Consider the following 16,987-nt stretch of genomic DNA (forward strand, 5'->3'; position numbering starts at 1 on the left):
CTCTCTCTGCTTGTGTCCACACTATCTGTTTCTTCTCCGGCTACCCAGGTGGTCTCAAGTCGTGAGGAGAGGACTCGGTGTATTCAGGCAGAGAGCAGGTAACCTAAACCTTCACACCCCCTGCCTGCAGCTGCCTGATCTCCTCCCTCAGGAAACTGGGCTTCTTTAACATGCTCTGCGCTTTGTTCCCCACCCTGCAGAACATTAGCACTACAATGACCTCCGCAGGGAAACCTGAGTCCATAAGAACCTAATGGAACAGGACGAGGGAGGCACCGGCAGGCTGCAAGAAAAGGGGCAGCTGATCAAAAGTTTATATTCCGCTAAATTCTTGAAAAATGGGTGTTGATAGCGCTCGGTCGGACTGCGCGGGGGGTTTTGTTTTTGAGTAGTGACTGTGGCTTTTTCAATATGGGCTCGAGCATTTTTCAAAAGTATCCCCCTATCAGTGGCGAGGCAGGGGGAGAGCGGAGGGGACAGAAATGGCATGTAATAATGGCCTGTCATTTTTCATCAACATTCCCGACAATGCATGACCCAGACTGGAGCCAGAACACACACTTGCAGAGAAATACATCACTTGGGTCAGAGGGTCGAGCAGCGTCATGATTACTGGGACCAGGAGAGCCTCTGTGTGTGTGTGTGTGTGTGTGTGTGTGTGTGTGTGTGTGTGTGGAGTGGGGGGTATACTCCTAAACATTACGGCTGGGACTTTTAAATGGGGGACTCCTCTGTAGTTTGTAGGAAAAAGAACAGAGAGAGGACGTTGGTTGTCTCCCATTCATCTCCATTTCTGCATGTTCTTCTGCCACTTTGATTTGTTCCATCAGGATGTATTTCTTGAGAGAAAGTCAAGCACACAAGCCCTTGAGCTGAGAGCCCTCTGGGAGAGGATGGCTGCGCCACACAGGCCCCCACACCCCCGAACCCCACTCTTAGCCCCCTTCTCAAATTAGATCCCAGGTCTAATCAGAGACAGCTTGGCGTTGTGGGTGGAAACTAGCCACAAACCTCATCTTCAAATGACTCTTGGTTGCTGCGAGAGGCCCCCCTGTTCTGTTGACTGGGCAGGATGGAGCACTGTACGAGGCGCTCTCAATTCTCTTGACCACACAATGGAAAATGGGAGAGAGACCACACAACAATGAATGATTTCCAACACAGCGGCTGACCTAAACCCAGTTTCAAAGTAAAACCTTACCATAATAATACCCCGACAAGAACAATATCCAATACTGTACAGTGTAACATCTTTCTCTCCCTTGGATGGCAGGTCAAACAGCAAGGCTGGAGGAAAAAGTTGAGCCAGTAGATAGATAGATAGATAGATAGATAGATAGATAGATAGATAGATAGATAGATAGATAGATAGATAGATAGATAGATAGATAGATAGATAGATAGATAGATAGATAGATAGATAGATAGATAGATAGATAGATAGATAGATAGATCTTCTTGTCTTCTTGTGCCACCAAGTACGTATAAGCCACGCAACTTCCTCTTTTCCATGAATAGCTACAAAGAGGACAGGCCAGATAAACACACGAGGCAAAACTCAAGGGCACCGTTGACAGAGAGGGAGAGAATAGATAGATGGTTACAACAGGTAATTAAGTGCAAAAATAAAAGGAGCCGTCGGAAAACAAAACAAGTGTCTTGAATCTTACATTAAAAACTGCAAATATAGTAGCAGCCATTTGACCTTGGAAGACTCAGCAGTCGTCGACGTCAGCGCTGAATTAGACAGCAATCAGCCAGCTATGAGCCCTCCTAACCCACTGGGATAAAACACAGAAAAACAAAGCAGTAGTGGATTTCTGGCAGCGTTTCTTTTGGCAAGCCTTCATGATTATCACTTTGTGTGGAAGCATTCATTTTGCTCTCAATTGTAAGACAGAAAAAAGTCAGCTCCCCTTATTACACGGGTAATGATAGATTGCTCTGGCTGAGAGCACATGTCCGGCCAGCAAGCCTGCTGCGTTGTTACCTACACCACTGATGCCAAAGCAAATGGGTCCTTATTTAAATCTTGTCAAGGGTAAAATTGGGGCCGTAGCTAGTCATTACAAAGTGGCGCATAAAGTCTAATTTGGGGTAATGCTGTGGTAGCTCAAAACGGTGCGAGTAGTTTTTACTGCTCCCTATGTGTCTTTGTGAAAATGAAATAAATGTGCTTATTTCCATCAGTGACAAATGGAAATTTGTAATGGCAAGCACTCTCTCCCTAAGGATGTTTTTCTGTTCTCTGACCAATAAACATTAAGAAACGGAGAACTCCCACCAGCCAGATGACTCCTGCTGAATGTGGATATTTTCATAACAGCGAATGAATTCTGTGAACAATAGCTCCATGTAGACGTGACGCTCCACATTCAGCCGAGCATCCTGGAGATCCCCCATAAAAGAGGCATCTTCTGGGGTGTAAATTCAGGTGTAAGACATTTTGCCACAAAGAACAAGACAGAGAATCAACTGTACAAATATTACCATCTCAATTATTTTTCCATTAATGAAGACTCCATCTCCAGCCAATCTTCCTCTCTCCATGGTGAAGTTATTAATGTTGAGTGCTCATTACAGCTGTTTAAACACTGGATGGCCAAATGACCCATGCTCTAGGAAAACACCGCAATCTACTCTGGCAGCATGTGCTAAAATAATGTGAAAGGGAGCATAATAACGTTTGTCATAACTCATAGGACACGGAGGACCTGCCGAGGGGAGGCCTTCAAATCCAAACACAGTGTGCATGAATGTTTGTGTGTTTGACACAAACCAAAACAGGCAGCTGTTCACACCAGACCAGCAAACAGAGCAGTGGGTCCAGGGACTGAGGCCCTCCTCAAAGTGCGCGTTTCATCTGTTGAGGAGGTCCAGAGATCAGAAGGACTTAGAGGGGTAGGCACAGAAGGGAAAGTCTCTTATGGGGCCGATGTCAGGGGCCAAAAATAGCGGAGAGCGCCACTCTCTCGGTGTCTCTCCCTCTGTGACTCATTGGGGAGTGCGGTAATTAACGAGAGACGGTTCGCCACCATCGTGGCTGGAACCACACAGTGCACGGTGGTGACAAGGCCCAAAACAAACGCTCCTTAAAGAGGGACAGGGTGGCAGGGGATGGGGTGGGGTGGGGGGGTTAAAGAAGGGGAGGGTCGGAGAGTGGGGGCGCTGGGATATGTCACACTTGGAATTGGAATCGGTATTACCAAATTCTTCCAAGGAGCAGGAGGAAGCGAAGAAGGAGGGAGGAGGAAACCAGAACGACAAGAGGTCAGACAGAGAAAAAGAGGAGACGAACAAGAGCTGTCTCATTGCCTGGATGTTCACCCCTCTAGCCTTTTTCCCTCCCCTGAATTTTCCAGTTATAACTGAAATTACTTAAAAAGTGGAATTGCCTAATTTTTCCCTTACCTTTGGTGCACTTTCTCTCCATGACACGCAGTAATGGAGATCTGTTCAGGAGTCAACCAACAAGAAATCCCTAGTTGACTATAATAGGCTCAACAGGCCCCTGGACATTAAATTACACTGCCTGCACATCAATTAACTCACCTCCATTTTCTCTGCAAACATAATGGTCCATTCACATATCATCACAGACCATGCTGAGCAAATAAATGCCTTCATCATCTCTGTATGTTTTCGGTCAATGTTTTCTTTGCATTTTGAGTCATATTGATTTATGTCTAGACCTGGTAGCATGTGTGTGTGTGTGTGTGTGTGTGTGTGTGTGTACGTGTGTGTGATGGAAAAAAAAAAGAGATACAGAAAGAAGAGGGAGACAGGCAGACAGGGACATGTGTATGCGTGTCTGTGTACATTTGTGTGTTTACTGTAGACCTTTGAGATGCTACTGGAAATAAGCCATTAAACCTTACATAGCTCACCATATAAAAACCACATAATATGTTTTGTGGGAGGGATTGTTGGGGATCAAAGACAGAGCAGCAGATATGAGTTTCTGTTCCTGGCTAGTCAAGGAGGGGGGTTGTCATACCAGACATGGTGAGCACATACATTTCCTCGGGCCCTGGGCGTGTGCTGAGGTTCTGCTGGGTGGACTCATTACTCACTGTGAGCCCTGAGCCTGAGGTTGACGGAGAAGCCTGTGTCACACCCACTATGCACTGACCGTTGTGTAATCCCTCCTGGGGTTGTGGAATGAGCTTGTAATGATGACTGGTTTGATACGGTTTCACCCTCCGACACACATGCAGAGACGCTTGCGAGGCATTCATGCAAACGCAGGCTAAAAACCTGCTGCTGACGTAAATGATGCTACAACTACTCCTCAAGGGCTTCTGTCCAAAAACAGCGCGCGCTAGGGAAAAAAACAGACATTTTGGGGCTAAATCAATTATTTTCAATGGAAGAAAGTGATCAGTGAAATCAATCTGTGTGAAGGTTCAACTTTGGTGAACCATTGACAAGAGAACCAGTGGGAGGTCAGAGAGCCACAGAGTCCAAAATGGATGAAGCTAGCTAGCTACTTTCATTTAACCTCCTCTATCATTTAGCCTACACTGTCTTGTGAAAATGAATTGTGTGATAGCGACCAAGTTATTTTAGTGATGAGAAAAGTGTGACATTTATCACCTGACTCTTCACTTCAGCATCTTTGCAGCTACATCTTTTGGCTCATTGTCATGGATTTACTGCTCACATTGTCAAGCTCTGGCATTGTCCATACAGCAGTAGCTACATCTCTCTGGTCTGTCCAAAATGAATTTCTCCCAAGGGAGACAATAAAGACTAATCTTATCTTACATGGAAAAGGTTGGTGACTAGCTGATGTAGAAGGTCAACACCTAGCAGGTAAATAACCTCATACATTTCGCAGGAGTTAAATGTCTAAAGGTGAATATCATTTCTCCTATCAAAATCTCATTGAACCAAACTGATAACTTACTTACTAGAACACAGGATTTCACATCTTAATATTTCAAAGTTACGAACGATCATTCAACTTAAAAAAGAAAACATCATCAGTTATTATGAATCTTTGAATTACACTGGGAGCCTGAAGTATTCGGTAAGCCATGACTGTGTGTGACAGTGAGCCAACACGGCCAACGCCAAGTCCATGAAACAGAAGCAGCTCGATGGAGTGCAGCTATTATTAAATATATTATCATATCATATCATTTACACATTTGCTTTGCCTAGTGTGACTTGTGTAAATGTAATCTGTGTAAAAGCCCTATCAACAGTTCATGCATTCATAAATTCCTCATGAAGCACTTCACACGATCGGTTTCCCGAGAATGTTCCCGTTTCCAGAATGAGACATTCATAATCTTTAAAAAATGTGAGAATAAAAAATAATTTTGCAACATCAAGATGAACCAAGCCATCCCAAGTCAGAGAGAGAGAGAGAGAGAGAAGGAGAGAAGGAGAGAGAGAGGAGTGGTTTAGCTCTCTGACCTGTTCACACTCGGCCAGCATAATTAGGCTCGTCCCCATGATTTTGTCTCTTTATCAAGAATGTTCACAAATCCCTGTGAATGACATCATCTTGTTCTGGGGAGTTGTAGCCAAACAGACACAGAGAGAGAAGCAGCACCGAGCGTAGCATCCAGATCCAAGCCCTCAGCAGTCACTCTCTTGAGCCAGCAGACCTGGACACCAGCAGAGAAAAATATGCCAAATACGCCCCCCCTCCTCCTCCCCAACCACCACCCCACTCCAACCTTGCATCCCCCCCCCCCCCCACACACACACACACTTCTCCCGCCCCTATTATTTCTGCCCCTCTCCCTGTTCTTGAAAGCTTGGTTACATCATCCTCAGTGTCCACATTTCAATAATGCCTCTGAAATCTCCCACTGGCTATAAGACTCAGAGGTGGGGGGGGGGGGGCTGGAATGGAGAAAGAAAAATAACAGAATGTGTGTGATAAAGAATAACAACACGCACACACAGGAATCACTGAGCATTTGTTGAAAGACGGGAGTTTAAAACATTTGGAACATGCCAATCGGATGTAGCTTTCTGTCCGTCTTCTTCTTCCCTCGTAATCCCTCCCAGTAGATGTGTAGTGGTAAGCGTTTGAATTGACTCAGGCCGGTCAGCCGAGCTGTCTTTTCAAGCCCCCCACCCCCCCCCCCCACCCCACCCTCCAACTCCTCTCCTTCCCTCCCCACCATTCAGCCAGTGGGGGGGCTCTGAGCTCCATGCAGGGCCCAGCCATAGCAGACATTTTTGTGGTGAAATCATTAAACCCACGTGCAGCTCTCTCTCTGTGGTCACTGGGGGTCGTGCTCCTCTGCCTTTAGCTGAATAAATCATAAAGTTTGCCGGGGGACCACACAAGAAGCCAGCCCAGTGCAGCCAGCCCATCCAGCCTATGCAGCCAGCGCAAAACACATGCACACGCACAGCCCCAGACCTTGTTATTTTTCAGAAAAACACCAGCAGTGAGACAGAGACAGAGGGAACGAGAAAGAGAGAGAGAGGCAAAGGAGGCAAAACTGCAAAGGCACAAAAATACAAGAGAAAGATCATTGCATAGAAATTAATGTTAAAAGTGATTGTAACATAAATGAAACTTAAAAGTCTGCTTCTCAAACAGAAGAAGACATACAGGGACAGTGTGGTGGAAATAAACAGACAGAAAGGGAAAGACTGAAGCAGAGTACAGTGAAGGAAAAAGTGAAGCACAAAAAAAACATGCTGAGAATCTGAAAAAGATGTCAACAACATTTGCTAGTAACATCAGATCGGATGGGACTGAAAAAACAACATTTTTCAGACCAGGCTCAGGAGCATCATAAAGGAGAGAGATCCTCTCTCCCTCTCTGTCTGGATGACCTCGCCAGACTGATCCTTCAGACAAGACCTGACGACTAGAGGAAGCACTGTCCTGTCTGAGGATCACATACCGTCTGGGGAACACTTAAACAGGGCCGGCTGAGAATGTGTGTGTGTGTTTGTGTCAGTGTGTGTGTGTCTGAGTCCATTTTTGTGGGATCCACCAATTAATACCATAAATTACTGGAACAGATCGCTACTAAAACTGTCACTGAGAGTTTAGAGAGGGAAAAGCTTCTGTTTGTGGACACTTTGGAGTCACGTTTTCATTTTAATTTGTACTCCAGAAAACAGCACTGGATGTTGTTGAGGTGGGAGAAATAAACAGATATTTTACTTAAAGTTGCTCCAATCAATGACTTTATATATTTTTTAAAAAGTTGAGCAACAAAAGTGAGCTATAGCAGCAAATTGTGATATTTTCCTCAGCAACTGGTGGAGACCAAAACAGAGTTTAAAGGAGAGTAGGATTGGATTGGATTTATAGTACAATCACAAGCTTAAAAAAAAAACTCAACTTAAAATGAATGATAATGCTACTTAGAGTCTGTTGGATGTGAAAACAGGCAACAGTTTGATAACACATGGCCCTCAAGTGGTCAGATCAATTATTACAGGTTTAAGTAAACGTGGTACCCCAATACTAAAAATATTGAGATTTAAGTACATTTGTAAAAGTAGACATAGTACATATAATTCATGATGTGCATGATATCATTCATGATACACTAACATGTAGGAAGAATATGTGTGATATATGTAATTCCTTGATCTGCAAAGTAACAGGTAACGATAGATGTTATATCCAGTGACAGAGTAACTAATATAGACCTGTGTTTTTTTTTTTCCAAAAATATTGTTAAAGATATAAAACAGCATAAAGCAGAGGCTCTCAAAGTGGGGTCCTGAGAGCCCACAGGAAAAAAAGGAATTACATAATTTCATCCATTAGAAATCCGATGACAGAGTACATGTGACCAACACTTTCTGTAAAAGCAAGAATCTAAGAATGCAATCGAATGGAGCTCCTTGGTCTAATTAGGAGTTAAAAGTTTGCCACCGTCTTAACCATAAATATCTGAATCATTGCACTGAAATTCCACCACTGATTTGCTCCAAATGGGAACACAGTACAAAAGGTGTACCGTCATTTCCTTCCCCCGCTGCACCATCACCTTCTCCAAATCAGATCCAACTCATCAACAACAAATCTAAACCACTGAACCATTGCTATCTGATCCCGTTTTTTTGTTGTTGTTTTTTTTTTATCATCCCTGCTACCCTGCTCTGCTCTTTCTTCCCCTCCGTCGAGCCTCCGTCACCTGACTGAAAGGTGGGGGTCGTCACGCGTGTCATGGTGAGAGATGTAAGTGGCAGAGCAGCCTGGAGAAAGAGGAGAGGGTGAGGGTGGAGGTTGAAACTCTACCCTCACCGTTAACGGAGGCCATTGCACCTCTCGACCCCGGGCCACACATTTCTGAGTGAACTTTGGCCCTGTGACCACACCAGTGGTGCTGGATACCTCCTTGATTCAGACATGCACACACATACACACACACACACACACAATATATCCTCAGACACCCTCTGGCTTGCAGGCATGCAGCCATTACCTGGAGATTGTATCAGTGTCAGTTTGTGGGGGATTCTTGCTCCCTGGGGTAAAGCACAGAGGGCAGGCGCCTGATCTCTCTGTGAAATGTTAATGTGGAACAAAACAGGCTGAACTCTGAGTGTAGCAATATGTGGAGGCCTGCTCATTGGTTAAGAAACTCTATCCCCTTTAGCATCAATTGGCATGTGACCAAACCTGAAACAAATCAGACAGCTTTGAGTGCTTTGCAAAGCTTTTTAAGCACACATTGATGATTCCACAGTTGGATCAGTGAAGCATGCTTTTACAGTATATCTAGAGTGCTCTGCCATCATTAAACTGAGACAAAAATCTCCTAGTCAAGCTGCAGAGTCTTCATTAGCACTGGTATTTCAATTTTGAAGACAGTAAATTGGCCAAGGAATGCAGCTTGCTCCTTATCAAAGTCTAGAAGCCAGGGATCTGGAAATGCCTTGCTTTGTTGAGCGTTTAGTTTATCTGTCCCGTAATTGCACATTGTAAAACTGTCTCTCTGGGCTTCTTGCTATCCCCAGTGGCCAATGTAACCATCTGGCCCTTGCAAAGATCTGAGCAGGAAGTTATGTGAGACGTCAGAGGATAGGAACTCTGATAATGGATATTTAGCCTCACATGAAGTTTGGCTGATTCCTTGACATTCCCGTCATTGTCTGAAGTGCCTGTCACGGCGTGTTTGGCCATGTTGCCAAAGTCTTCAATCTTGACAATGCTAAAAAAAAAATAAAAAAAATTGGTGTACAGGTGGGATGCACGCAGACCACTATGTTACTCGACCTTGTATAAATGGTTCATTGAATCAGAAATTCTGGCATCTCTTTACATAAGTGCAGGTGGATGGAGCACACAGCCAAGTCTTTGTGCACACTAGCATTGCAGTTTCACTATGGCGAGCACCTGCTGTATTCCTGCACAAATGTGTCTCTATTAGGAGTTTACATGTCAAGCACATGACATGGTGAAAATGGTTTTTTTCTTCATTATTTTACTATTATATCGCTGATATCCTGTCATTTCAGGACTTGTAAGTTTATCAAGACACTGGTTCTGTGTCTATCTTCATCGGTGAGGTCCCAACCATTAACAATAAATCACTCTGTTAACACATATGAGCAGGTGGCTGGCAGCCTCTCATCAAACCAAGTCACACAGTCCAATTGTTTAGGATGAGAGTGTGTGTGTGTGTGTGTGTGTGACTACATCCTGCATCTCGGTCTACCCAGAGGGTCAAAGTATTTCAGAGAGCTAGAGACAGACCCGCTGATATTAAGACAAGGAGGTCTGAGCAGAGTCACCCCTTGCATGGAACCCCCTCTGCACAGATCCCTCTTTATGCTCCTGTTTATTATTCCCAAGTAATCCATGCCTTGTGCACTACACCAGAGCTGCCATATGTCAACATCTTGCTGGTGGTTTGCAGGGTTCCAAACAACAGATAGGGTGCACTGAACCTACCATGTAAACTTTATAAAACACATTCAGCAGAACTATAATTATTTACAAAACCAGAGCATGGGAATATTTTTAGTTGGGGAGGGGTGACTTTTTTTTTTTGACATAACAGGAATTTGTTGCACATGGCATCTGTGGTAAAACTTTATTAGAAATTATATTTTATGAGCAGCTTGTTATGATGGCACATTCAAAGCCATCAAACAGGTTGAAATCAAAGAAGCTCTCATTGGCCGAAATGGCAGAGAAAGCCGTATTGTACATGCGTTTAATTTGCCCAGTTTTTCCCCTTGCATGGCGAACACACAGGTTTGTGTATGTCAACATTTCACTTACAGTGTTTAGTGTCTTAACGGTCTAATGGAGGGTTCTACAAAATTTAGTCTACCTTTCTGTGGAGCAGGCGTGGCAAAAAAAAAAAAAAGCAGAAGAAAAAAAAACGGGTGGGGAGAGGGGTTGTTGGTGAGGAGGAGAGGGGGGTTATTTTTGTGAGCACCCCTACAATGCTCCACCTGTGCCTCAGCCATACCCCAGAGGACCACCCACTTAGGGAGAGAGAGGGCAGGCGAGAATCCCTGTAACCTCTTTGGGTGGGCAATAAGGCCTTGTGCTGAAGTAGAGTGTGTCAGACAACTGAAACACTCAGGAGGAACGACTCTCAGCAAACACTATCACACCACCAGCGAAGAATAGCAAGTGCTAGTGTGAACTGTGAATGTGTAGTAGCACAAATATATCAATATATATATGTGTGTGTTAAGTAAATCTAGAACTTGTGAATGCTCTAGGCCATTATACACTGTTGCCCATAAAGTTTTTTTTTTCTCATGAAATGACTGCGACAATGTGATTTACTCTTGATAGATAAAGTGTAGGCCAATGTCTTCTCAAAACTGGTAACTGGGACACCTTGTGAGGTGATTACTGGTGTGTATAACCAGAAATAAAAAGAGGAATGAGTTTGAAAAACAAAATTATTCCAACTTTATGGGCAACAGTATGATGAGTTTAAAAAAACAGTTAAGTCTGATGTCACTATGCTGCACATAATGCTATAAATAACAAACTTTTGCAAAATCTTTTCCTTTCTTCCTCACACTCATCTCATTGACGCTGTCAGAGTGAATTTCATGCTGATAACCATAAACATTAACAACTGTCAGTTATGATACCAACATGAAACAGCTAACACCAGATGAGTAGCAGGCCTCCACAGAAGACACAGTGAGGTCTTAAAGGTCAAAGACACATTTCACCATTACTGACATATGTAATGCTGAGCAGGTTTGGTGCAAAGGGAATCCGAACACCAGGGACAGATCCAATATTATACAGCCCAGATCGTTACTGTTTTATCCCTGGAGTCTGTTGTGTGCTATTCTGTTTGGTCCGGGTGTCTGCTCTGATTAACCTGTGATGAACAAGAAAAACACATACTATATTGGTGAATAGATTGGGAAGTAGACCTGGCTCTGAGCATGAAGTGTCTGATGTAGGAGACATAACCCTATCTGCAAGTAAAAATCCACAGGTCAGACATTATTAAGGTCTGATTTGACCCCGGGGCTCAGAGGTTCCAGTATACTTAAACAGCAGATATCAGTTAGTTGAGCAGTTTAATTCTTCACACAAATACTTGTGTCACCATTGAGTGCAGAGCTATGAATGCTTTAGTGAAAAAATGTGTGAAAGTTTGCACCATTTTTCCTAGAATGATTATAGCATCTCATCGCATCTCTATGATGGCAGGCTTTTCATGCTACCTTTTAGTGTAGAAACACATTTGCACTTGTTTCAATGTCACATCAGAAGTAATTAATTTTGATATATCCTGGATTTTAGGTTTTAGGGCTCATTCCTGGAAAATCTTGAGGGACTGGACAAAAAAATATACATCGGTCACTTACGAATAACATATACTGTATCAATCAGAGCTTAAGAACAACAGAAGTGGCATGAATAATATACAACATAGTGTAAATTACAACATTTTTCAATGTGGGTGATACTGCTTTAAAGTAAATCCAAATTATATATAATGGTGGAGGTGCAAGGATGAGCGTCTGGTTATGTTTGCTTGTATCTATCTTTGCTTATGTGTATGTACGTGATTGATGGCTGAGGAAAGAGGTGAAGGCCTCCTCCCCGGTGGTCTGACTGGGCTCTTAGCCACTGTGCAATGACCGCTGCTGCTGCTCTCCCTGACCCACATCACCACATCATTGACACTAAACCGACCGCCAATCTTCCGCTGGCCCATTGCCTTTGGCACCGTCTGCACTGGAGCTGTTTGGATTATCACCCGCTTCATAATGAAGACTGAACAATAATGAAGAGGAACACTGTATCCACAAACTACAAGATAAAGTTTGTTTGTCTATCATTATTATCAGACTGAATAATATTTTCCTCTTTTTTTTCTTTTTCTTTTTTGAAACGTGGTGCTCGGTGCTGTACAGGCCAATGCTGCGGTGCACGTGTTAAGTGGCAAACACAAGAAGGATAAAACAGCTCAGGAACACTATCCCATGTTCAAATAAACAGAGGTGTGTGGGGTCTGAAGAACAAACATACATTCATTAGGTGTCTCGGTGCCTCCGGACCCGTAGTGTTTGAGCAGTGATGCACACACACACACGCACACACGCACACAGGCAAACACACATCCTTGCTTACTATATTTGTGGGGACCTATCGTTGACTGGCCCCGTATCCCCTCATCCTAACCCTGACCATCTCAAGTGAATGCCGCAGCCTCACCCTGACTCCAAAGCCAAGTCCAAATCTTTGTGATTAAATACTTTAACATTTCAAACATGAGGGGTTCACCAACTTTGGTCCCCACAAAGCTATTGGACCACACAACTAAGTGTCCTGCCAGTTTTTGGATCTCACAAAAATAGAAAATACACACATGCTCATACGTACAAACACACAATTCCCTTACTCTCTCTTGTTTTATCTCTCATTCTCTGTTTTTCTCAGACACACACACTCACACAGAGTCCAACCCCCAATTAGACAATCAAACAGCTCCACTGACCCTTAGCTTCTCTGGGATTTGGAGTTTACACCCTGACATGGGCCGCCCATTCCTGTTTACCCGAGGAACCTGACTGATGGATTGTATTGTTTGGCCTTTCGCAGCTATAATTGGCTCTGTTGTATAGGTTAAAGCTTGGGATATATTCTGCAGACCCCAAACATGCCATGCATGGCCTCTGGGTCAATAACACTCATATCAGTCCATGGCCCCCTAAATGGTAAAAGGGTCAGGAGTGAACGTCACTGGTTCGCTAACGACATCAGTCGGTGGCAATGACTTCACCATCTTAACCCCCCGCCTCCATCTCTTTGCTCCTGAACCAGAGACACAAGCTTGGCCAAGTATGCCTTCTAATCCCACAGCCCCCCACCTGAGGGCCAGTAAATATTTAGCCAGGACTCCACACTGCGACACACATCCAGTCCAAACAACCTGCTAAACAATTATCATTGGCATCATCTGTATACTGCACTGCCTCCTTTATGTTATGTGTAATAGCTTGTTAACTTGAAATGTCAAATTGTATTGATAGTGCACTGACTGTCAGTTGGACACCACAGAACAAGGAAATATACATTTAAAGCTGTATAGTAAATGCTCTGAAAAATTTACCATGGCTTGGTGTTATGTGTTTCTGTTCTTAGCTGCAACATACCACAAACACAAAATTGTATGTGCACAACACAAAAATCAGTAACCAGGCCAGAAATATGGAGAAGGTGAGGGCAAATACAGGTATCCCAGGATATCAGAGTAGTGATGCAACATCTTGTGGCTCGCTGGGGATAAACAGTCAAACTGGAAGATAGGCATCAGTGATGCATCAGTGTTTTGAAGTTTTGCAATTTAAAACAATTCTTCATACAGTGTGTTGTGATGGAAAATAACTTAGTTGTGTGGATCTACAAGAGTCATAAATGACTAACCCGCTGGTTGCTAAGCATTCAACAAAGACAGGTATAAACACATGACACCTCTCTGTTTGGCCACTAAAGAAGTTGTCACACTTGTGTATGCAAACATTTGCTAAAATATGGCTTCCTCCCCTCAGCTGCTGGTTAATGAAGCTGCAGACACAGTGATTTAAGTTTGTCCAGTCTATTACAGTTGATCTTGGAGACCTTGCCAATTCCAATAAATGCAATAATTTTCCTCAGTTTTTTTAAGCTTTCACATTTGTGTTTCACTCTCAAGTTACATTTCCGTCTACACCGGAGGTCCACAGCAGTTGAATCAACACAGAGGTTACTGTAACTGAGCTGTGTTTTAACAATTATAGAAGTTTGTATGCTGCGACTATGGCTAATCATCCTGCCAAATACTATTTTAGTCAGAAGATAAAGCTGTACTATTTGTGGTAGCCAGCCAACGTTAGCTAGATAGACAAAACCTTGTGAGCACAAGGCAATAGTTGTTGTTTGATACATGTGCTAATGGAAAAAGTAGTTTCAATTACTTAAAAAAAGATCTTGCATTTTTCATAACAACTGGCACTGGAGTGCAACGTTTCATTGAATGCAAATTGTTTGTATCTTATGTTTTACCACAACTCTCATGTACATGTATACATATGCCATAAATATAGGGTATGTGCACATTGTTGACAATACAAGGGGCAGAAGAAAGGAAGTGGATGTAATTGATGCAGATTTTGAAAAATGCTTTGTGAGGCCAAGGGCTGAAGTTCTGTAGCTAGTAACATCCAATAATGCTCATATGGGTTTAGATTTTCTAGTCTTAACTTAACCAAACTCTGTGCACTTTACACTACGAGTCATCTTCATCTCACCACTCACTCATTCACCCAACGCTTGCTATGTGCATAGTCCATCTCTTTCACACACATACATACACCAGTTACACATTGGGGGCAAATTTGGGGTTCAGTATCTTTTCCAAGGATGTTTTAAGATGAGGACTGAACCACCCGTGGACAACCTGGACAGCCACAACCACCTTGTTTGGCCTGTATTTTATTGAAAAATGTCTGTAAAATATCAGTAAAATTTGGTTTGAGAGTCAGAGTTCATCATTAATTTTTGTACAGGACTACCACTGACCTCTAAACACACATTTAAAAAGTGTCTTTTGCCTCCATAAACCCATTGAGTAGCCCTTTGTGCCACTTGAATAACTGAAATGACAAAAAAAGCAAAGATCTCAAGATGTCAGCTAGTTAGTGATGCAAATTAAATAATTGTGTTACATACACTGCAAATTAAAAAGTGGCTTATGAAAGCTTCAAATTTCCACACCCTATGAACTCACACAATCGCTCGCTCAGTAGTTGATCAAACTGATCAGGACTTCCAATGACATAGACATTATTGTTGTCTTTGTGAAGCAATTGCACTCAAATTTATTGCTCATTCAAATGATACACTGTGTACCAAATGTTCATGCTGCTCACTTAAAACAGGACAACAGCAATCAACAGACAACAGAAAAGACATCTTCCTTGAGTGGCTGCCACATTTTATTCATCGAATAATAAAATAAATGCACAACACTTGAACAGCACAGTGTAAAACATGAAACAGGTTCAAGAGTGTTGAACATTACTGACGGGATCCAACCGCAACAGCACTGTCCAGTTGACCACACAAATATTTGGAGTACGCAGTGATACTTGGCAGTCTCCTTCTCCTTGAAACAGCATGCAAGCCACATGTTGTGAAAGACTGGTAGGAAAAAAAAAATCACTTTCCCAAGGAAAGACAAGTGTTGAAATGCATCAGAATGTTGCACTGTGGTGCACAAATGATTTATGATCAATCCATCCTCTAATTTGCTTGCTGGTTTATCTCACCAGTACTGTCGAGTTCAGTCAGCTCTCCCTTGGATATCAGAATTCACAGAGCTCTTTTGGTGGGCCCAGTGCACCACAAGAACATAAAGGCTCAGTTCATTTAGCATCCTAATAAAAAACATGCCATATGGCTTCTATGTCTTGGCCTGTAAAATCATAACAATCACACTAATCAAAGACATTGTGTCTAAGGAATACTGATTTAAGCTGTGGCCTGATGTTGGTGAGACACCGCATGTCTTTCTTTATCTTTCTTTGCCAAAGGCTGAATTAAAAAGTCAGCATTTTACAGCACACAACCACAATCTGTTCATTTACAAGTATCGACGTCAAACACCTGCTCGAACAGGCCCACTATTCATCTAAAAATACAGCTGTTCACAATTATGATGTATAGTATTTATACTAAATGTTATTGAAATCTCACATAACTCTGGTCGAATACAAGAAGATTTTTTTTCTTTACCCCTATAGGAGTCCTGTGTTGTTATAATAAACTTACTTACTTTCTTTCTTTCTTTCTTTCTTTCTTTCTTTCTTTCTTTCTTTCTTTCTTTCTTTCTTATGATTTCTTTCTTTCTTATGATCTTCTGATTTAAAGTGTAATTCACTGTGTGTGTGTTGGGTGTCGCTGTGCCGTCACCTTGGAGCTCAGGTGTATGTATATAGGAAGCAACGTCATTTTTGTTGTCAGGTGTTTGACTTGGGGGGGGGGGGGGGGGTGACGTTTGTCATGCAGGAACTTTGTTTGTTCAGATTATTGATGGGAAATGGCAAGAAATGGACAGCATGCAAAAAACTGTGTTTGGACTTTCACTGAACTCAACACAAAAAAACGGTAAAGCGTATGACCGCAGTGAACAATACCATGGCGTGTCAAGCAGGTTACTCATGGGTCAAATATCTCAGTAGCTTGAGGCAATAGACTTTGATCCTTCAACTCCTAAGACCATCACCTCAAACGTCCAGCCAATGACAACGTTAATGCAGTGGTGAAGCAGATATGGTGTCTCCCATGCTGACCGTCTTTGTTTAGCATGTTCGCATTTGCCAGTAAGCACTAAACACAAAGTACAGCTGAGGTCATTCATTTTAAAGGTATTTGGTAAAGGAATCGCTAATAATATGAATGTGGTGTTACCACATTTCATGATAAGTCAACTGCAGTTCATCCTCTGGGGTCCATGAATAAACCTTTACGGCAATCTATCCAGTAGGTTTTGAGATATTTCAGTCACTA

The sequence above is a fragment of the Trachurus japonicus genome, chromosome 1, assembly GCF_045865225.1.
Source record: "Trachurus japonicus isolate A0001 chromosome 1, Traja_1.0".
Classification (NCBI taxonomy): domain Eukaryota; kingdom Metazoa; phylum Chordata; class Actinopteri; order Carangiformes; family Carangidae; genus Trachurus; species Trachurus japonicus.